Source organism: Theropithecus gelada, chromosome 14 (genome assembly GCF_003255815.1).
Source record: "Theropithecus gelada isolate Dixy chromosome 14, Tgel_1.0, whole genome shotgun sequence".
NCBI lineage: Eukaryota > Metazoa > Chordata > Mammalia > Primates > Cercopithecidae > Theropithecus > Theropithecus gelada.
The window spans coordinates 18,996,393-19,010,525 of record NC_037682.1 but is presented as its reverse complement, the minus strand read 5'-3'; the positions used below and the strand labels follow the sequence as shown (position 1 = coordinate 19,010,525).

The window sequence follows — 14,133 nt, the reverse complement described above, 5'->3', positions numbered from 1 at the left end:
ACATCACATCAGAAGGGATGGGACATCAGTTTCTTCAGTTGTTGTCCAGGCCAAGGTGAAAGTTCCCCTTCACCCTTGAAAAAATCAGCTCGTTAGCTCATTGACTGGGCATGATTGCTCGTGCTGTAATCCTAGCACTTTGGGAGGCTGAGGTGAGAGGATTGCCTGAGTGCAAGAGTTTGAGACCAGCCTGAGCAACATAGTGAGTTGCTATCTGTATAAAAAAAAATAAAAAATTACCTGGGTGTGGTGGTGTGTACCTGTAGTCCCAGCTGAGGTGGGAGGATTGCTTGAGCCTGGGAGGTCGAGATTACAGTGAGCCATGATCTTGTTACCGCATTGCAGCCTGAGCAACAGAGCAAGACCTTGTCTCCAAAAGATAATCAACTCATGCACAAGGCCAGGTTCCTAATCCCAACACTTTAGGAGGCCAAGATGGGAGGATCACTTGAAGCCAGGAGTTCCAGACCAGCCTGGACAACATACAAGATCGTGTTGCTACTAAAAAAAATAAAAATAAAAACCAACTCACAAAAGGCATGTGAATTGGAAAAAAAGGCATACAGATTTTTTTTTCCCTAGGGTACTTTTGCTATAGCTTCCTCTTTCTTGCTTGCTTGCTTTCTTCCTTTCTTTCCTTTCTTTCCTTTTGATACAGGGTTTTGCTTTGTCACCCAGGCTAGAGTGCAGTGACATGATCACAGCTCACTGCAGCCATAACCTCCTGGGTTCAAGTGATCCTCCCACATCAGCCTCCTGAGTAGCTGGGACTATAGGCGAGCATCACCACACCCAGCCAATTTTTTGTATTTTTGTAGATAAATGTTACCCAGCCTGTTCTTGAATTCCTAAGCTCAAGCTATCCTCCTGCCTCGGGGTCCTAAAGTATTGAGATTATAGGCGTGAGTCACTGAGCTGTCCAAAGCATACAAATTTATCACAGAGTGATTGCCTATCCCCCCAGGTGGTTCGGAAGGTTATATACCATTCTGGCAAAACAAGTTATGGAAACCGGCCGGGCGCGGTGGCTCAAGCCTGTAATCCCAGCACTTTGGGAGGCCGAGATGGGCGGATCACGAGGTCAGGAGATCGAGACCATCCTGGCTAACACGGTGAAACCCCGTCTCTACTAAGAAATACAAAAAAAATAGCCGGGCGAGGTGGCGGGCGCCTGTAGTCCCAGCTACTCGGGAGGCTGAGGCAGGAGAATGGCGTGAACCCGGGAGGCGGAGCTTGCAGTGAGCTGAGATCCGGCCACTGCACTCCAGCCTGGGCTACAGAGCGAGACTCCGTCTCAAAAAAAAAAAAAAAAAAAAAAAAAAAAAAAAAAAAAAAAAAACAAGTTATGGAAACCTAGAGAAGAGGAATTCTGCTGAGGGGATTACTAGAGAGAATGCATGGATCAGGGAACAGAGATTAACTCGTACATTATCTTGTAAAAGAGTCCATTTAGGTGTGGTTACATTCTTGGTGTTACAGCGTACAGAAGAAAAACAGTTGTTCCTTTGGGTGGGTCTGTATTTTAGGCGCATAAAGGAATTTAAGCTACTGTATGCTTTGGAAGAGAAGGTGTGTGGATGGAGTGAGGTATCAGAGATACCTTGAGGTTTCTTTGGTTGAGCATAGCCATATTTGGGGGTATTGATTTCTTTTGTTTTTTGAGACAAGAGTTTTGCTCTTGTTGCCCAGGCTGGAGTGCAGTGGCGCAACCTCAGCTCACTGCAACCTCCACCTCCTGGATTCAAGTGATTCTCCTGCCTCAGCCTCCATGTACCACCATGCCTGGCTTATTTTTTAAGTAGAGACTGGGTTTCACCATGTTGGCCAGGCTGATGTCAAACTTCTGACTTCAGGTGATCCACCCGCCTCGGCCTCCCAAAGTGCTGGTATTACAGGCATGAACTACACGCCCTGCCTGGGTATTGATTTCTGAGCCCCAGTATCAGTATATTATCTTTGACGACTTTGTTAAGATTGTATCCACCAGGTTTCTCTTTGTAATTGATAAGTAGTGATCTGTGTTCCCATAGATTGTGTAAATATCTCATTTATAAGTAAAGTTTCACCCAGAAATTTTAGCGTTCCTTGGTGACTTGCTTAACCCAGTTATTCCTATAATGGTTACAAAATTGTCATTTTCTAAGTCTGCTATTCTTCTTACATTTATTTATTGCATTATACTATAAAGAAGTGTTTTCCCATCTTCATTTATTGCACAGTTACCTTTGAAGCCAAAGTGTTAGGAGGAAGATGTGAACGTTTGCTATAGAAAAAAAGGACTATGTCAGGAAAGGATTGTATCTGCTCTTCCACTGTTAGCTTAAGAAATAAGACTGGGTGCGGTAATCGTGTAATCCCAGCACTGTCGGAATCCGAGGCGGATGGATCACTTGAGGCCAGGAGTTCGAGACCAGCCTAGCCAACATGGCAAAACCTCATCTCTACTAAAAATAAGAAAATTAGCCCGGGCCAGGCGTGGTGGCTCATGCCTGTGATCCCAGCACTGTGGGAGGCCGCAGTGGGAAGATCACCTGAGGTGATCTTTTTTTTTTTTTTTTTTTTTTTTTTTTTTGGAGACGGAGTCTGGCTCTGTCACCCAGGCTAGAGTGCAGTGGCACGATCTCGGCTCACATGATGAAATTCCGTCTCTACAAAAATTAGCCAGGCATGATGGCGGGTGCCCATAATCCCAGCTACTTGGGAGGCTGAGGCCAGAGAATCACGAACTTGGGAGGCAGAGGTTGCAGTGAGCTGAGATCTCACCACTGCACTCCATCCAGGGTGACAGAGCAAGACTCTGTCTCAAAAAATAAATAAATCGAGAAATGTAAAATTATAAACTTAATTTTAATGCTTTCAAAACCTACATGTTCTGACATGATAAACATGAGTTTAGAAGCTTTTTTTTTTTTTGAGAAGGAGTTTTGCTCTTGTTGCCCAGGCTGGAGTGCAATGGCGCGATCTCGGCTCATCATGACCTCCGCCTCCTGACTTCAAGCGATTCTCCTGCCTCAGCCTCCCAAGTAGCTGAGATTACAGGCATGTGCCACCATGCACAGCTAATTTTTTTTTTTTTTTTTTTGATTTTTAGTAGAGATGGGTTTTCTCCATGTTCGTCAGGCCGGTCTCGAACTCCTGACCTTAGGTGATCTGCCTGCCTCAGCCTACCAAAGCGCTGGCATTACAGGCGTGAGCCACCATTTCCAGCCTGAATTTAAAAGCTTTTTTTTTTTTTTTTGAGACGGAGTCTGGCTCTTTCGCCCAGGCTGGAGTGCAGTGGCGCGATCTCGGCTCACTGCAAGCTCTGCCTCCCAGGTTCACGCCATTCTCCTGCCTCAGCCTCCCGAGTAGCTGGGACTACAGGCGACCGCCACTATGTCCGGCTAATTTTTTGTATTTTTAGCAGAGTCGGGGTTTCGCCATGTTAGCCAGGATGGTCTCGATCTTCAGACCTCGTGATCCGCCTGCCTCGGCCTCCCAAAGTGCTGGGATTACAGGCGTGAGCCACCACGCCGGCCTTTAAAAACATTTTTAAGGCCAAGTACAGTGGCTCATGCCTGCAATCCCCAGCAGTTTGGGAGACTGAGATGGGAGGTTGCTTGAGCCCAGGAGTTCACAACCAGCCTGGGCAACAAAGCAAAGCCCCATGTCTACAAAAAAATACAAAAAATTAGCTGGGTGTGGTGGCATGCTAGTAGTCCCAGCTACTCCAGAGGCTGAAGTGGGAGAATCACCTGAGTCCGGCAGGTTGAGGCTGCAGTGAGTAGTGATCGAGCCACTGCACTCCAGCCTGAACAAAGGATTGAGACCTTGTCTCAAAAACAAAAACAAAAGCAAAAAAAGGCAGGAAAAAGAAAGCATTTTGGCCAGGCCTAGTAGCTCATGCCTGTAATCCCAGCATTTGGAAGACCAAGGTGGGCAGATCACCTGAGGTCAGGAGTTCTAGATCAGCTTGGCCAACATGGTGAAACCCCATCTCCATTAAAAATACAAAAATAAGCTGGCATGGTGGCGTGTGCCTCTGGTCTCAGCTACTCAGGAGGCTGAGGCAGGAGAATCACCTGAACCTGGCAGGTGGAGATTGCAGTGAGATCGCACCACTGCACACCAGCCTTGGCGACAGAGTGAGACTCTGTCTCAAAAAAAAACCCAAAAACAAAACCCTGCATTTTAAATTCCCAGAGTGTTAAGTATTTGTCAGGAAGTTGTTTGTTTGTTTGTTTGTTTGTTTTTTGAGACAGAGTCTCGCTCTGTTGCCCAGGCTGGAGTGCAGTGCCACAATCTCGGCTCACTGCAAGCTCTGCCTCCCGGGTTCACACCATTCTCCTGCCTCAGCCTACCGAGTAGCTGGGACTACAGGCGCCCACCACCATGCCCGGCTAATGTGTGTTTTTTTTTTTTTGTAGTTTTAGTAGAGACAGGGTTTCACTGTATTCGCCAGGATGGTCTCGATCTCCTGACCTCGTGATCCGCCCGCCTCGGCCTCCCAAAGTGCTGGGATTACAGGCGTGAGCCACTGCGCCCGGCCTTGTTTTTTTTTTTAATCGCAGGCAAAACATTCTATTATTTCTGTAATAGTTTTGAGGTTACTGCTTATAGACTTTGTGTAAGTAGAAGTAGGCATTATACAAATGTGAAAGCAATGTTGTTAATTTGCCAGGAACTGTTACTCAGAAAAACTGAATTTAGGATTCATTTTTAGAATCAAGGAAATATTAATTGGTTAACTGTTCATTGTTAATATTAGATTAGTTCCATATACATCTAACAGTCTGTTCTCTACACAGCAACCTGAGCAATCCTTTTTAAAAATCTACTTGATTGAGGTGTAACTGACATACAATAAATTATATCCATTATAAATTTACAGTTTGACAAGTTTTGGCAAATGTGGAAGTCTTATAATCACCACCACAATCAAAACATGGAAATTCCTATCAGTAGAACTTTCTCCCTTCCATTTCTGCCCCCACTCCCAGCCCCAAGTAATACTGATGTTTTCTTTTCTTTTTTTTGGAGGCAGAGTCTCGCTCTGTTACCCAGGCTATAGTGTCTGTGCAGTGACGTGATCTTGGCTCACTACAACCTCCTCCTCCTGGGCTCAAGAGAGCCTCCTACCTCAGCCTTCCAAGCAGCTGGGACTACAGATGTGTGCCACCATGCCTGGCTAAGTTTTGTATTTTTAGTAGAGAGGGGGTTTCACCATGTGGGCTAGGCTGGTCTTGAATTCCTGACTTCAGGTGCCCCACCCACCTAAGCCTTCCAGAGTGCTGGGATTACAGGTGTGAACCACTGCACCTGTCTGATACTGATCTGTTTTCTATCACAAGAGACTACATTTACCTTTTCTAGAGCATGGTATAGATGCAGTCACACTCATAGTGTGTGTTTTTGTGTCTGCTTTCACTTTGTATTATGTGAGATTCATCTGTTTGTGTTCATAAAGAGGTTTTTTGTTTTCTTTTTTTTCAAGATAGAGTCTCGGTCTTATTGCCAGGCTGGAGTGCAATGGCACAATCTCTGCTCACTGCAACCTCTGCTTCCCGGGTTGAAGCCATTCTCCTGCCTCAGCTTCCCAGGTAGCTGGGATTCCAGGAGCCCGCCATCACACCCGGCTAATTTTTGTATTTTTAGTAGAAACAGAGTTTCTCCATGTTGGTCACGCTGGTCTCGAACTCCTGACCTCAGGTGATCCACCCGCCTTGGCCTCCCAAAGTGCTGGGAATACAGACATGAGCCACTGCGCCTGGCCAACCCTGCTTAATCTTAATAAGCACTTACTACTTTCAAACATATTTTAATTATTTTTATTGTCAGTTTCCTCCTTGTTAGAATACAAGCTCCGTAATATCAGGAACTTTCGACTGATTACAAATTTCTGGTTAAACATGACAGGGTGACTACATATATCTGTTCTGTTTTGTTTATTTTATTTTTGGTCTCCTAAGGCTCTGTCATCCCAAAGATACTAAGTAACAGGCAGAATTGGATATGGCACAAATTTCTGTTTAAAGAGATGCGGTCTTGCTCTGTTGCCCAGGCTGTTGTGCAGTGATATTCACAGGCATGATCATATTTCTCTACAGCATCTTGGACTCAAGTGATTCTCCTGCCTCAACCTCCTGAGTAGCTGGGACTACAGGTATGTGCCACCAGGCCCCACTTCTTTTTAAGCCATATAAAATTATAGTAAAGGAGTAAAATGGATATAAACATGCAAGAATAGAATGGGAAAAGTAGAGAAGGAGAGATTCTCTACGTTTTTGGGAGAAGGAAACCTAGAGGAGGAATTTTAACTGTTTTAACAATGCAGAAGCAGCAGCAGCCTAAGAGTGAAATGAAGTTGGAACAGGAAGTGAACTGATTTGAACTAAGAACCCTGTAATGGTTCCAGACTGGAGGTTCTCGGTAGCTGAGGTTCAGGGAAGGCTCCAGATTCAGAATAACAAACACCGCTTGTGTGTTTCGTGGTGAGTGAGTGGACCAGTTACAAAGGCCAAATGGAGACAAATACGGTAAAATCAATTTACCTGATTTCTCATTCTGCTTGCTGCACCCAGAAAGCTGATAGGTAGACTTATGCTTGGCCCTGGCAAGAAATTAGAGGCTCTTTTTTTTTTTTGAGACAGGGTCTCACTCTGTCACCCAGACGAGAGTGCAGTGGAGTGGTGCAATCACAGCTCACTGCAGCCTTGACCTTCCAGCTTAAGCAGTCTGCCTACCTCAGCGCCTCCCCAGTAGCTGGCACTACAGGTGCACGCCACCATGCCCGGCTACTTACTTTTTTTGCAGAAACAAGGTGTCACTATGTTCCCTGGCTGGTCTTGAACTCTTGGGCTCAAGTGATTCTCCTGCCTTGGCCTCCCAAGTAGCTGGGACCACAGGTGCATGCCACCACACTTGGCTAATTTTTTTTTTTTTTTGTAGAGACAGTCTCTCCATGTTGTCCAGGCTGATCTCAAACTCCTAGGCTCAAGAGGTCATCCCACCTTGGCCTTCCAAATTGTTGGGATTACGTGTGTAAGCCACCATGCCCAGCCTGTTCACTTTTTATTTTCCAATAGTTCGTTGACATCTTTGATTTGTTATTTCTTCTACTGTCTTTGGGCTTTATTTATAGCTTTTTTATGTCTGTGCTTTTAATTGAGGATTAGGAAGATAGTTTAAATATGTCTTTTTTATCTGCCTGTTTAAGTAGAACTCTGTACGTATGTATGTAAGTATAAATTAATGAATGACAGGGTCTCACTCTGTTACCTAATTTGGAGTGCAGTGGTGCAATCATAGCTCACTGTAGTTTCAAACTCCTGGCTCAAGCAATCTGTCCACCTCGGGCTTCCACAGTGCTGGGATTTTAGGCTTGAACCACCAGGCTGGCCTATTTCTTTATTTAAAATTAGAATTTCAGTACAAAAGTAAGTAAAAGATGTAGAGAACCGGCCGGGCGCGGTGGCTCAAGCCTGTAATCCCAGCACTTTGGGAGGCCGAGACGGGTGGATCACGAGGTCAGGAGATCGAGACCATCCTGGCTAACACCGTGAAACCCCGTCTCTACTAAAAATACAAGAAAATTAGCCGGGCGAGGTGGTGGGCGCCTGTAGTCCCAGCTACTTGGGAGGCTGAGGCAGGAGAATGGCGTGAACCCGGGGGGGCGGAGCTTGCAGTGAGCCGAGATCGCGCCACTGCACTCCAGCCTGGGGCACAGAGCAAGACTCCGTCTCAAAAAAAAAAAAAAAAAAAAAGATGTAGAGAACCTGTTTATCCAGTTAAATGTTTTCCATTCGTTTATTATTACCTTTTGCACTTAAGTAGTGTGATAGAATCTTCTGTCCAGCATTTGGAAGTCAGTGATTATCTATAGGCATTACCTAACAATGGGATAATTTGTTTTTTTGGTAATTGTTCAAAAACATTTAGTCTGGTCTGGGTGCCATGGCTCACAACTCTAATCCCAGCACTTTGGGAGGCTGAGGTGAGAGGATCATTTGAGACCAGGAGTTCGAGAGCAGCATGGGGAACAAACGGAGACACCCGACCCACCCCCCAGGTTTCTGCAAAAAATTAAAAAATTAGCTGGGTGTAGTGACACATACCTGTGGTCTCAGCTACTCGAGAGGCTGAGATGGGAGGATCACTTGGGCCCAGGAGGTCCAGGCTTGCAGTGAGTTTTGATGGTACCACTGCACTCCAGCCTGGATGACAGAACAAGACCTTGTCTCAAAACAAAAACAAAAAAGCATTTAATCTGATACAAGTCTATACATGTTCTCTTACACTTTGGGAACCTCAAAGTGTTATTTGTTAGCAATTTCTATTTGCAAAAGTGATGTGCAGAGATGTTGCAAAATTGAAATTGCTATTTAAAGTCCAATAAATAGTTTTTGTTATTACTCAACTGTCTTGTCATGAAGAAAGGTCTTAATTAAATGAGATTACTTCTAAGACAAGAAAACCTGTATCAAGTCATGGGACAATAAGTGTAGATGAAGTTTAAAGGGATAGCAATATTTGTGGGAACATTATAGAGTATAATTTTTTTTTTAACTGATGAAGGCATTTTAGAAACAGTGACATGGGCCGGGCGCAGTGGCTCAAGCCTGTAATCCCAGCACTTTGGGAGGCCGAGACAGGCGGATCACGAGGCCAGGAGATCGAGACCATCCTGGCTAACACAGTGAAACCCCGTCTCTACTAAAAAAAATACAAAAAACTAGCCGGGCGAGGTGGCGGGCGCCTGTAGTTCCAGCTACTCGGGAGGCTGAGGCAGGAGAATGGTGTAAACCCGGGAGGCGGAACTTGCAGTGAGCTGAGATCCGGCCACTGTACTCCAGCCCGGGCGACAGAGTGAGACTCCGTCTCAAAAAAAAAAAAAAAAAAAGAAATAGTGACATGATACATTTAATCAATTATTCATGAATGGGAACTACATAAATTTTTTTGTGAAAACCTGAAATTATACATAGTAATTGGGTTATATCCCTAGGACAGAAAATTTTAATAACAAGATAGTATGCAGCTCACAGGAACTTACATATTCAGCATATTAGCAGGAAAGAGGCAAGAAATTTGAAGAACTTGCAGAAAAGTTGCACAGTAAATGAGAGACTAGAATGCTCAAAGGTAAAGTGGCCTTGATTTGAAGTAAGTGGTAACCTAAAAGCTCTTTTTCTTTGGCTTAGTCTCCTAGCAGCTGATGTGTGGCCTTAAAACCTATACTATCAAGGAGTCTCCGCCCTTAATGTAGACAGTCATTTTGGCCATAACAAGAATTGTGGCAGTAAGTAGTCTGCAAAGTCTGAAGAGAAGAAAGTCAAATACATACGTTGTCAGGTGCCTCTATAGACTTTTGGCAATAGAACCACCAAACCATTTGCCCCTGTGGTAGAGAATGATATGTGAAGTTTATAGTGTGGGGTGATACCAGGTAACCATCTGGTACTATTTTACTTCCCAAAACAGTATGTTTTTAGGAAAGATAACATCCTTATACTTGACACATCTTTTTCTCTCTACTTTCTCAAAAATTGGAATCATGGGCCTAGCACAGTGGCTCACAACTGTAATCCCAGTGCTTTGGGAGGTGGGGGTGAGAGGATCACTTGAGGCGAGCAGTTTGAGACCAGCCTGGGCGACAGAGCAAGACCCTGTCACCAAAAAAAAAAAATTTTTTTTTTTTGGTGACAGGGTCTTGCTCTGTCGCCCAGGCTGGAGTGCAAGGGTGGGATCTCGGCTCGCTGCAACCTCCACCTCTTGGGTTCAAGCTATTCTGCCTCAGCTTCCCGAGTAGCTGGGATTAAAGGCGCCTGCCACCATGCCTGGCTAATTTTTGTACTTTTTAGTGGAGATGAGGCTTCACCATGTTGGTCAGGCTGGTCTAGAACTCCTGACCTCATGATCCACCAACCTCAGCCTCCCAAAGTGCTGGGATTACAGGCCTAAGCCACTGCACCCAGCCCCCCAAAATTTTATTTTATTTATTTTTTTAGAGACTGAGTTTTGCTTTTGTTGCCTAGGCTGGAGTGCAGTGGTGCAATCTTGGCTCACTGCAACCTCCATCTCCTGTATTCAAGTGATTCTCGTGCCTCAGCCTCCTGAGTAGCTGGGATTACAGTCACCTGCCACTGTGCCCACGCCCAGCTAATTTTTTTTTTTTTTTTTTTTTGAGACGGAGTCTTGCTCTGCTGCCCAGGCTGGAGTGCAATGGCCGGATCTCAGCTCACTGCAAGCTCCGCCTCCCGGGTTCACGCCATTCTCCTGCCTCAGCCTCCCAAGTAGCTGGGACTACAGGCACCCGCCACCACGCCCGGCTAGTTTTTTGTATTTTTTAGTAGAGACGGGGTTTCACCGTGTTAGCCAGGATGGTCTCGATCTCCTGACCTCGTGATCCACCCGTCTCGGCCTCCCAAAGTGCTGGGATTACAGGCTTGAGCCACCGCGCCCGGCCTAATTTTGTATTTTTAATAGAGACGGGGTTTCGCCATGTTGGTCAGGCTGGTCTTGAATTACTGACCTTAGGTGATCTGCCCACCTCTGCCTCCCAAAGTGTTGTGATTACAGGTGTGAGCCACCATGCCTGGCCAAAAATTTTTTTTAATTAGCTGCGCGTGGTGGTGGGAGTTTATTGAGAGGCTTAGATAGGAGGCTTGCTTGAGACCAGGAGTTCCAGGTTACAGTGAGCTATGATTGTGCCACTATACTCCAGCCCCGGCAACAGTGTGAGACCCTGTTTCAAAAATATATATATATGTGCTATATAAACAGTCTCTTGTAATTTGTGTTGTCCCCAAAACCTTGATTGAATTAATAAAATTAGTTTCTTTTACTTCATTAAGACCACAAATAAATGAAAGAAATTTTTTAGTTTCCTAAGCCTGAATTTTGGAATCCTGGACTTTGGTACAGGATCACCATTTGCCACTTTCAGTGACTAGACTCTTTGCTGAAAGTGTCAGCAGGCCTCTGATCACCTTTTTGAAATCACTTAACCTATTTTCTCAGCTGACTTTGCCTGGAATTTATTTATTTTTTAATTTAATTTAATTTTATTTTATTTTATTTTATTTTGAGACAGAGTCTCGCTCTATCGCTAGGCTGGAGTGCGGCGGCGCAATCTCGGCTCACTGCAGTCTCCACCCCCCAGGTTCAAGAGATTCTCCTGCCTCAGCCTCCTGAGTAGCTGGGATTACAGGCATGTGCCACCACACCCAGCTAATTTTTTTTTTTATTTTTAGTGGAGACGGGGTTTCACCATGTTGGCCAGTATGGTCTCGATCTGATCTTGTGATCCACCCGCCTCAGCCTCCCAAAGTGCTGGGATTGGATTCTTTTTTTCTTTTAATTTAGTTTAGTTTTCTTTTCTTTTCTTTTTTTTTTCTTTTTTTTTTTGAGACGGAGTCTGTCGCCCAGGCTGGAGTACAGTGGCATGATCTCAGCTCACTGCAACCTCCGCCTCCCAGGTTCAGGCAATCCTCCTGACTCAGCCTCCTGAGTAGCTGGGACAATAAGCATGCACCAACACACCCAGCTAATTTTTGTATTTTTAGTAGAGACAGCGTTTCACCATGTTGGCTAGCCTAGTCTTGATCTCTTGACCTTGTGATCAGCCTGCCTCGGCCTCCCAAAGTTCTGGGATTACAGGCGTGAGCCACCGCGTCCAGCCATTGATAAAGAATTCTACCAACTGCAGATTAAGGATCAGTGGTTGCCTAAGGATAAGGAGTATTAAGGAGTGGCTAAAAGGAGGCATGAGGAAACTTTTGGGAATTATTGGGGTTCACTATTTTGTTTTTGGTGATGGTTTTACCGTACATAAGTATGTTAAATCGTATTAAATTGTATACTTTCAACATACTGTTTGTTGAGAGCTACAACTCAGCTATTTTTATTTATCTATTTTGAGATGGAGTCTCACTCTGCTGCCCAGGATGGGATGCAGTGGTGCAATAAAACAAAACGTTTCTATGAGAAAATATAGGAGAATATCTTCATGATTTGCAGATCAGCAAAAATTTATTTTCTTTTCTCTTAATTTTAATGATTAATCTTTCGTTTGATGGTTAGCACTTTTTTATGTTCAAAAAAATAATGTTTTTCCCAGGTTCAAGTGATTCTCTTGCCTAAGCCTCCCAAGCAGCTGGGATTAGAGGCATGCACGACCACGCCTGGCTAATTTTTGTATTTTTTGGTAGAGACAGGGTTTCGCCATGTTGGCCAGGATAGTCTCAAATTCCTGATCTCAAGTGATCTGCCTGCCTCAGCTTCCCAAAGTGCATCAAAGCTATTTTTAATATGGAAATAAAGAGCACCCAGATGAGAACAAGCAAAGGCTGTTCAGAGCAAAAGAGTCAGCTGTTACCATTTGCATTTGGCAGAGACTCAGAAGCGGACAGAGGAATGGGAAAGCTTTATAGTTGGAGGGGAAAGGGGAAGGTTTCAGGTTTGCCCTAATTGGAGGCTCCTGGCATAGGGCAGCCAGAGGCAGCCTGACTAGAAGCAGAGCATCCTGTGTGATTGGTTAGGAGGTGCGTATTTGGCTTTCTTCAGTTGGTCCTAAGTTGGAGGCCATGGGGACCAAAATAGTAGGGTATTAAGTCCTAGCTCTTTTGGGCTAGTGGTTTTTTGTTTTCATTTTTAATTTATGATTGATACATAATAATTATACATATTTATGGGGTTCATGTTTTGATGCATATCTAAATTGTATTGTGACCTATTCAGGATAATTAGCATATTCATCACCTTAAACATTTATTGTTTCTTTGTGATGAGAACATTTAAAAACCTCTCTTTTTGGATGGGCGAGGTGGCTCATATCTGTAATCCCAGCACTTTGGGAGGCTGAGGCAGGTGAATTGCTTGAGTCCAGGAGTTCAAAACCAGCCTGGCCAATGTGGCATAACCCTGTCTCTACTAAAAATACAAAAATCAACTGGGCAAGATGGCGCAAGCCTGTAATCCCAGCTACTCAGGGAGGCTAAGGCACCAGAATCGCTTGAACCCAGGAGTCGGAGGTTGCAGTAAGCCAATATCGCACCATTGCACTCCAGCCTGGGTGACAGAGCGAGACTCTGTCTCAAAAAACAAAACAAAACAAAAAAACCTCTCTTTTGGTATTTTGAAATATACATTATTGTTAACTCTAGTCATTCAGCTATGATATAGAACATCGGAACTTAGTCTTCCTCTCTAACTGTGGCCTTGTACCTGTTGACAAATTTCTCGCCGTCATTCTGCGCCCTACTTCCCTATCCTCTGGTAACTCCTATTCTACTCTCTACTACTTTAGTAACAACATCTTAGATTCCACATGAGTGAGATCATGCAGCATTTGTCTTTCCATGCTTAGCTTATTTCACTTAACATAATGCTCTCCAGGTTCATTCATGTTGCTGCAAATGACAGGATTTTACTCTTTTTCTGTTGGTAATTTCCATGATATATATATTCCACTTTTTTTTTTTTTTTTTTTTTTGAGACAGAGTTTCACTCTGTCACCCAGGCTAGAGTGCAATGTTGTGGTATTGGCTCACTGCAACCTCCGCCTCCTGAGTTCAAGCCATTCTCCTGCCTCAGCCTTCCAAGTAGCCTTGTCTACAGGTGTGTGCCACCACAGTCGGCTAATTTTTTTTTTTTTTTTTTTTGAGAAGGAGTCTCACTCTGTTGCTCTGGCTGGAGTGCAGTGGTGCGATCTCGGCTCACTGTAACCACTGCCTCCTGGGTTCAAGTGATTCTCCTGCCTCGGCCTCCCGAGTAGCTGGGACTACAGGTCCCGCCACCATGTCTGGCTAATTTTTTGTATTTTTAGTAGAGAAGGGATTTTACTGTGTTGGCCAGGCTGATCTCTAACTCCTGACCTCATGATCCGCCTGCCTTGGCCTCCCAAAGTGCTGGGATTATAGGCGTGAGCCACCACGCCCGGCTTCCACATTGTCCTTATCTTCGTTGTTAGACATTTAGGGTGATTCTATATCTTGGCTGTTGTGAATTGAGCCTATTGTTATAGTGGTTATTGTTGGCTTCCTGGACTTGTTGCTAGAGATAGTCTGACTTCATTGACTCATTAGTGTAGATAGTAGGTTGGCTTCTTGTGCAGGTTGCTTCAGGTTGTGGGTCAGAATTCTGTCTTTATATATA

The 14,133-nt window shown here is 44.5% G+C and overlaps 1 protein-coding gene across 6 annotated transcripts in view; it reads left to right on the top strand.

The window, feature by feature from the left end:
• Window positions 1-14,133, top strand: part of ATG13 (autophagy related 13) — a 61,229-nt gene that overhangs the window by 9,733 nt on the left and 37,363 nt on the right. For 2 of the 6 annotated variants that reach the window (XM_025357215.1, XM_025357213.1), the window contains exon 2: window positions 6,087-6,142. The exons of 3 other annotated variants lie outside the window; for them this stretch is intronic. The gene's annotated coding sequence lies outside the window, so the exon portion shown is untranslated. Of the gene's footprint in view, window positions 1-5,948; window positions 6,143-14,133 lie in introns of all 6 variants that reach the window. One more of the 6 variants, XM_025357211.1, reaches the window with a different exon arrangement.